This window comes from Chelonus insularis, unplaced genomic scaffold (assembly GCF_013357705.1).
Source record: "Chelonus insularis isolate UGA/USDA-ARS -01 unplaced genomic scaffold, ASM1335770v1 contig_56_pilon, whole genome shotgun sequence".
Taxonomy (NCBI): domain Eukaryota; kingdom Metazoa; phylum Arthropoda; class Insecta; order Hymenoptera; family Braconidae; genus Chelonus; species Chelonus insularis.
The window spans coordinates 1015993-1024666 of NW_023276648.1; positions in this window are offsets into that span (position 1 = coordinate 1015993).

Below are 8674 nucleotides of genomic sequence, written 5' to 3' on the forward strand. Positions count from 1 at the left end.
AAGCAAGAATTTAAATGATCTCAGGGCTGATTCACAGCCTTGACATGTTCTGAAAGTTTTCAACGGGGGATGATGATGAAACATTATGCAAACGTTTTTTTTTATGCATGTTTTAATTTATGATTGCATCAAAAATTGAAACATTTTGGAATCTTTGTTTTGGAGGGGATGAATTGTATTTATACCCATGCAACTCATGTTTAAAATCACTGATCAATTGAAACTGTGAGAAATACATTGTTATACATAATTCAAAACAGTAAAAATGGATCTATCAAGAGTAAATAAAATTGCCAAGTGTGAGACGTACTTACCAACCAAAAAGATGGATACATTAAAACCGTCTAAAACGTATAAAATGACTGGTTTAAAAGAACTTGAAACTGTGTATGGAACAAAAGTTGTGGCAACAGTTAAAAATAGCTACATGATATTTTTACCTCCAAGAACGGTGAAAATTTTGGAAAATCATAAAGAATTTGAAAAATTGGTTGAGTTGGCCGTTGACAACAGATTATCATTGTTGTACCATGGTGGAGCTAACAATTCTTTTGAATTCATAGTTGATGATGAAATGTAATCTAAAATTTTACATGTCAAACAAAAAAAATATAATGGATACAATTGATGAAATGTAAATCTTACGATAATCAATGTAATCTAAAAAAAAAAATTTCATGTTACAAAAATAATGAATACAATAAATATTTGAAATTATTGTTCTTTTGATTTAAATATTTCTCCTCTCTACATTTTAAGAAAATCGTTATTTAATGGCGGTTAAATTTGGTAATTGATATTCTCGAACTTTCAAGAAATTTTTTCGGATTATGGCACCACATTACAAGGTCATCCAAAATCCTATATAAATCTTTTCAAACACGCTTTTTCATCATTGTAATTCTGAAGTTTGTCTAGTATAGTCGAAAGAAATGAGTGCATTGAACTATTATTCTGATTTAATTAAAATGATGGAGGAGGCTTATACTTTTCTACCATCTTTGAATCATGAATCTAGCGAAATCATTGATAAGTGGGTGCGAATTAGTAGTGACAATATTACTACATTAAACAAACATTTGCAATCGAGTGGTTTATCGGTTGGTAAAAAACAACGAATTCAATCGATAATTGCAGCACTCGCAACATTACATGAAAAGTTTATAAATCATTCAATCGTTGGAGGAAGACTTCAATCAAAAGAACAATTGATTCGATGGAAAGATTTAGAAAATATTTTCCAAAATCGAATTCGCACTGGTGTTGTCATTAACAAAATATTAAAAACAACGATCAATGTTGTTTCTTTTGGGCTGTTACTGCAGCTCTCTATCCTGTTTTTGTAGATTCAACAAGAACAAGTTCATATCCTGATTACAAAAGTGTGTTAAAATGTGAGGGTATCAACTGTCCCACAACCTTACATGATGTTCCAAAATTTGAAAAACTCAACGATTTAGCAATAAATGTGTATGGTTTAGATGACTGTACGTATGGTTTAGATAATAATTGTGAAATTATTCCGTTATATTTAAGTAAATATTATAAAGTAGATGAGCCATGTATTCATCTGTTAATGGTACAAAGTAGAGTAGAAGTAGGTGATGAAAATAATAATATTAATCCAGTTTTTCATTTTTGTCTGATAAAGGAACTTTCAAGATTAGTTGGAAATCAAATTTCTAAAAATGCACACAAACTATTCTTATGTGATAGATGTTTAAATCACTTTAAGATAGAAAAATCATATAAAAATCATCAAAAAGATTGTATCAATATGAATGATACGCGAATTTCACTTCCGGAAAAAGGTGTTAAAATAAAATTTAAAAATTTTCATTTTAAAGAGCCTGTGCCATTTGCTATCTATGCCGATCTTGAGAGTATTCTTGAACCTGATAATGAAGGTAATCAAAAGCATATTCCATGTAGTGTAGCCTATTATATGCACTGTACATATGACAATTCAAAATGTCGATTTAATCTTAAACGTAACGTTAATTGTATAAACTGGTTCATGACTGAGTTGAAAAAAATAGCTGAAACTGTTAAAACTTACCTAGAAAACGTAGGACCAATGACACCATTAACATGCGAACAGTTAAACGATTTTCATAATGCAAAAATCTGTCACATTTGTAATAAATCATTTTTACATGATGAAACGAAAGTACATGATCACTGTCACTTTACAGGCAATTATCGAGGCGCTGCTCATGTTAATTGTAATTTAAATTATCAAAATTCATGCATAATTCCAGTCATTTTTCATGACCTCTCAGAATATGACTCACATTTTTTTATTAAATCATTAGCTGCATCATTTAAAGGTTATATGGAATTATTACCTGTCAATAAAGAAAAATACATAGCATTTACAAAAACAGTTGATCAGAAAATTTCCCACGAAAAAAGAAAAAAAGAAATATTTGTTAAATTACGATTTATTGATTCTTTCCGATTCATGAGCAATAGTATTGAGAAACTTGCATCATTTTTGGATAATAACGCAAAATCAATTACCAAAAGTTTCTATCCCGAGCCAGATAAATTTCAGTTAGTAACTCGTAAAGGTGTTTTCCCATATGAATGTATTGACAGTTGGGAAAAACTTGACGAATAACAACTACCTGACAAAACAAAATTCTATTCGAAACTCAACGATTCGGCCATTTCCGATGACGATTACCAACATGCACGCCACGTTTGGGATCAATTTTAACTAAACACCCTCGGTGAATATTCAGATTTATATTTAAAAACAGACGTTCTTCTGTTAGCAGACATTTTTCAAAATTTTAGACAAAGTTGTATCTCTATTTATGAGCTTGATCCGTTACATCACTACACTGCACCTGGATTAGCTTTTGATGCTATGTTGAAATATACAGAAATTGAACTCGAACTCTTGGACAATGTGGAAATGCTTAATTTCATAGAAAAAGGTATTAGAGGAGGAGTGGCACAGTGTTCAAATAGTTAGCAAGAAACATGAAGTACATACAATTAGTAGACAAAAATTAGCATTAAGTTGGGAAGACAATAAAAGAGTTCTTCTAGCACAAACAACTGATACACTTTCTTGGGGTTATAATTTATATTAAATAGTGTAAATAAATTATTTTAAATATGAGGTTTATGTTATAGTTTGTAAGAAAAAAAAAAATTTATTCAATAAAAAAAAAATATTATGAATTATTTACATTAGTTTGTATTGAACTCATCTTCTACAAATAATATGACAACATCATCTTCATTCTTATTGGTCTTATTTTTTTTAATTTCTTTTAACATTCGTTTATTAATTTTATCAAGACGTTTAATTATTTTTTTTTCTCTTTTAATTTGTTGTTGTTCTTTATGAGTTAAAGATATCCATTTAATATTAGCAGCTTTATCTTTTGTATAACGTGGTAATTTTTGAGCATCACTATACATTTTGTCAGCCATTGTTTCTAGCTCTTCAGCCAAAGACATTTTGGCAGTCATTGTTTCTAACTCATCAGTTAGAGACATTATAAATCTTTTATGTTAATCCAGCTATTGTGTGTTTTATCGAATCCTAACCACTTGACAAAAGCTTGATTACCACGTTTTTTTAGAACTTTTTCTACCAAATAAATATCAGGGTATTGAACCTTAGTCAATTCTTCTTGATAAAAACCTCCTTCAATCGGTTGATCTTGATAGTCGACAAGCTTGTAGGTTACTGGATCAGTATTCAATACTTGACTTACATTAAAGATTTCAGTTGTCCAATTAGGGGTGTATCCCTTCTCAAAGACATGCTTATATTTACTTATGCGTACTTTGTCCCCAACCTTAAATGTAGTCTTTTTTATTTTTTGTTGAACTTCAAGTTTATTATTGTAGATAGTATGACGTAATTGTTTCTCATTGGCTGAAGTAACATCAATCGGTTTTATTTTGATGGTTCTATGTTTGCTATTGTTATATGATGTCATCAATTTTGATAAGATGTCTATCCACTGGTAATTACCTCGCAACGTAAATTGTTTCCACATTTGACTTTTTAACGTGCGATTAAATCGTTCACATATAGATGCCTTAAGATTACTAAATGTGGAATACATTTTGATATTATATTGTTTCATAAGTGCTTCAAATTCTTTATTGTAAAATTCTTTTCCTCTATCAACATGCAAAAATTTTGGCACTCTTTTTTGTGATAGAATCGATTTCATTGCATGGGCTACATCTTTACCATTTTTAGATTTTGTGGGCACAGCCCAAGCGTATTTTGAAAAAATATCAATAATAGTCAATAAATACTGATGACCTTTATTATAAGATTTATATGCTGTCATGTCAACTAGATCAGCTTGCCAAGTTTCATCAAGCCCACGTATATCAACATGTCGTCGTTGATAATTTCTTCTGACCGGTCTATGCAGCTCTTCAGTTATTATTTTTTTCTCCTTGTTCATGATGCTGCCGATCAAGATATTTCCGAATATTTTCTTCCAATTGTTTAATACTTTCAGCTTGTTTACGATTTGCTTTTTTCAGTAAACGTAATCGATCTGACTCATGCAGTTCAATTGTTTCATTCAATTCTTCTTTCAGACGTTTACGATGTTCTTGTGATGATTCAATATGTTGCTCTACTTGAACATTAATGATTTTGATTCTTTCTCTATTTTCTTCAACAATTCTTCTTAAATTTGCTACAGTTTCGCGTAACAGACGTAATTCTATTTCAATAATTTTTTTAAAATTGTAATCTTTTTTTCAATTACTCCTAATGATTTTGCATCATTCAAATCTACTGGTTCAGCGAGATTACACAATCTCTTATTATCCATGTCAAACTGTTGATCCACAGTTAATTTGAATCCTTCACCAGGAGGCCCACGAACAGAACTTTTCACAATATCTTTCGCTAATTGTCGTCCAAAAACGTCAACACTCATTTTTAAACCTCTCACTTCAAAAGTTCTTCAAAGAATGAGTAGCTGTGTAAAATACATCAGATTAATAAATGATTTCAGCTTCACGCAATTCCTCTAAAATTAATAAAATTTCGTTAGTATGACTGAAATTTCCAGCAGTTTGAGATGCAATAAGTAAACGAAGTCGATCTACAAGTTCATTGGGATCATCCCAATAAATATAATCGGTAGGATGATTTTGTTTATGTTTAATCATATATTGTGGTAAACTTCCTCCACTTTTTGGTATATATTTACTGATTATGTCGGTGAATTTTTTTAAATTCTTATCTACTCTGATACTTCTGTCAGGAAGATAATGCTTTCGATAGGCGTTTGTCATACTGATAATTCTGCCATAAGTGTTTTCATCTTCTTTTGTTATTTTTGATTGATCAGGTGAATTCATAAATAATAATGCCGATAGACCAGAAGTAGTATTGTATTTTTTATCACCAATATAAATAAAATTATTGTCGAACCTGACTTCAGAATCACCCATCATCAGTCGATTACCTTTTAACTTTCGTATGCTATACTTTGTATCTAATTCTTTGGACAAGAGCTTAGAATCGAACATCTTCAAATACCTTACTACAGGTATGTCTTTAATAGGAGTACTTTGATGGGTAATTGTTGCTGTTGTATAAGAATCATCATCAGTTATTTCATAATCAGGTGTAAGGCTTTCTTGTTTGCTTTCAACTTCTTCTTGAGGCTCTTCTTTAGGTTCTTCTTTTTTTATTTTTATTTCTTGAGGTTCCTCTTTAATAAGTGTTTTATCAGCTAATTGTTTAAGAGGAGTCACCATAGGTTAAAATATTTCACTCATGGTTTGTTGAGTCATGTCTCTTCCAAGTTTAATCAACTTATGCTTTTGGCGTATTGCATCACTAACTTTCGCTATTTGATGCAATATTTTTTTTTCTTGTTGCAGCTTCGTAGTTTTCATGTCGACACTTTGACAATCACATACATAATGTACAATTTAATGTATTCACGGTGAATTTATACTTATGAAGCAATCAAATCCTCTTCTATATCGCCCATTATTAAGATCACTGTCTTTATCAATTACCAAGAAGCCATATTTATTATTATTCCAGCACATTGAACATATATCTCGAAAATGAGAATAAGTCATGGCAGTATTTACATGATCATCGTAAATGTGTTTTAGATTCATGTCATCTTGCCTGAAAAGTACAAGAAAGTTTGTATTGTCACGCACTAAATGTTTAGGACTTCGTGCATAAGTTTGACAAAGATAGAAGCAGTCAATATCTCTATGTCGTCCCATACAAAAATAGGTTCGCATATTATCGCATAAAGAGTATTTGTCTTTCCACAATTTGATGGACCACAAATAACACCACAGACACTATTTGGTAAAAGTTGTCCGTGACGTTTGATATTTGTGTCTCGTGATAGGTCAAAGTTAATTACAGGCAACTCAATGTCTTGTTGATTGAACTTCATCTTGATGTAGAATGACATTCTAGCTATAAATTTACATCTTTTATAGGTGTCGAGTTAGTCGTTTTTGAACAATGATAGTGCAAAGACGTATCAAAAAACGAAGTGCTGGTATTGTTAACACACTTATAAACAAATTGCCATTTGAACTTCATATATCAGGATATCATTATTGTGGTCCAGGAACTAAATTGAAGGAGAGATTAGCACGTGGAGATCCAGGAATCAATCCATTGGACGCTGCTTGTAAAGAACACGATATTGCATATTCGCAAAATCGAGATAACATTGAAGCTAGAAACGCAGCTAATAGAATACTTGCTGAACAATCTATGAAACGTGTTTTTGCGAGAGACGCAGATATTGCTGAACGAATTGTTGCTTTAGGAATTTCCAACGTCATGAAAGTTAAATCAAAATTGGGGATGGGTTTGGAAGAAAGAAACAAAAAGGACAAGGGAGTTAAACATTTGCGAAAAGTTGTTAATTCAGCAAAGCTTATGTTAAATTCCAGTTCAGATCCTATTAAATCTGCATTAACTGCTGCACGAAAGACTGTTCGCGATGCTGGTGGAGAGAAAAAAATCAAAGTTCCACGTATTATACCAATGCCGCCAAAAGTGGGAGGTATTTTACCTCTTATACCTCTATTTGCAGGTTGAAGTGCAGTTGGTGCTGTAGCAGGTGGCGCTGCTGGCATTGCAAAAGCAATTAATGATGCTAGAGACGCCAAACGTCAATTAGAAGAAGCTAAACGACATAACGAGAAAATGGAAGCAATAGCTTTGGGTAAAAGTTTACGTCTAAAACCGCACAAGAGAGGATTAGGATTGTATTTGTCACCGGCAAAAAAAAATCTTTTAAATTTACCCCATCGTGCACTGACTGATATTGAACTTCTAAAATATGCAAAAATCATGAAAATACCCTTTTTTCGTGGTGTTTTTATGCGAAATGATCTTCCAAAATCTTCATTGTGGAAAAATGAATCAGCAATTATTAATCTCGATGATAAAACTGGACCTGGAACTTATTGGGTGGCATATAAAAAACGTGGTAATAAAGTTATATATTATAACAGTTTTGGCAATTTGCAGCCACCACATGAGCTTATGAAATATCTTAATGTTGATAAAATACTGTACAATCATGAAAAACATCAAGATTACAGTACAGATAATTGCGGACACTTGTGTTTAAAATTTTTACGTAGAAAAGTATAAAAGTAATATGCACTTTCCAATAAGCATCAGTCATGGATGATTCACTCACGTTAACATTGTCTGGACAAACGTCCATTCTAGAAGCGTTTTATTTTCCACCAATTGAATTATCATCATCTAAAAAATATACCCTAGGACTTGTGGAATTGTTAACCTTCAATTCTATTCCAAATATTAATAACGGCAATAATAGATTTTATTATACACTCAATGGTGAAGATAAAAGTATTAAAATACCCACAGGAAGCTATGAAATTGAAGACATTGAAAATTATTTGAAGAAAGCTGATACTCATTATCAATTTCTATTAAGCCTAATAATAATGAACTACACAGTGAAGTTTACAGTGAAAATGCAACAATAAATTTCAAACCGCATGATTCTATTGGTAGTTTGTTGGGCTTTAGTCTACGAGTTATTTTTCCAAAATTGACTCACACATCAGATTTACCAGTATCTATCTTGAATATTCATGCATTAAGGATTGAATGTAATATTACTACAGGAGCATACATGAATAATCAGTTGGTACATACGATTCACGAATTTTTCCCATCAGTTCCACCAGGATATAAGATCATTGAAGTTCCATCAAACGTCATTTATCTTCCAATCACCGTACAGACAATACATAATTTACAACTGCGCATTGTTGATCAAGACGGTCAATTGGTTAATTTACGTGGTGAAACTGTAACAATACGTTTACATTTGAAATCAGTCACGTAATGGGGATTGTTTATAAACCAATAGTAGGGGGAAGCTATAAAACTAACATATCATGCCTGAATCCCATCAGTCACCGAAGAAAATTCAAACGATTAACTTAGCAAAATCGATTATTCCTACAAAGTCTGGGACTAAAAATACGCAAAAGTGCAACAAAATTAAAGTGAAAGTGTGTTGTCTTGCATGTCTTTTACCATGGAAGAAGAAAAATTAGCAATAAGCAAAGGTGTCATATTTGATGAGTCTATTGCACACATTGAGGTGCATGCTCATCAACCATATGCATCTACAAC